This window comes from Acanthisitta chloris, unplaced genomic scaffold (genome assembly GCF_000695815.1).
Source record: "Acanthisitta chloris isolate BGI_N310 unplaced genomic scaffold, ASM69581v1 scaffold1629, whole genome shotgun sequence".
In the NCBI taxonomy this organism is placed as follows: domain Eukaryota; kingdom Metazoa; phylum Chordata; class Aves; order Passeriformes; family Acanthisittidae; genus Acanthisitta; species Acanthisitta chloris.
Genome location: NW_008692883.1, coordinates 80,009 through 80,553, shown reverse-complemented (window position 1 = coordinate 80,553; position 545 = coordinate 80,009). Strand labels below are relative to the sequence as shown.

Here is a 545-nt window from a genome sequence, read left to right as displayed (position 1 = left end):
CAACTTAAGGTATAGCTTCCAAGTTTTGAAAGTTTTTAGGTTAGTGCCCATGGAGACAGTATTCATCCTAAATTGTGTTTACAGGGTAGAGCAGTAAAAGAAGGATTCTTTCTGCTCTCTATTGATCCCTTTGATCAGAAGCTGGTTTGTTGGCTCTGATCTAAGCCTTACCAAGTCCTACTTGGCTGAAGACCAACAACTCAAAAAGCTAAACTCCATTGTTCTCCTCCTCAACTGAAATCCACTACTATTCATCAGTTTCTTTCCAATAAAAAATTTGGTGCACACTTCAATGTCAGAATTATATCCTTCAGTAACTGCTTCACCATGTTAATCAGAAGCTGGTTTGTTGGCTCTGATCTAAGCCTTACCAAGTCCTACTTGGCTGAAGACCAACAACTCAAAAAGCTAAACTCCATTGTTCTCCTCCTCAACTGAAATCCACTACTATTCATCAGTTTCTTTCCAATAAAAAATTTGGTGCACACTTCAATGTCAGAATTATATCCTTCAGTAACTGCTTCACCATGTTATCTCCTTTCTAT

General features: G+C 38.2%; 1 protein-coding gene across 1 annotated transcript in view; it reads right to left on the bottom strand.

Moving 5' to 3' along the window:
• Positions 1-545, bottom strand: part of EIF3H (eukaryotic translation initiation factor 3, subunit H) — a gene marked incomplete at its 5' end in the record, with an annotated part of 67,561 nt that overhangs the window by 6,466 nt on the left and 60,550 nt on the right. The gene's annotated exons all lie outside the window — the stretch shown is intronic.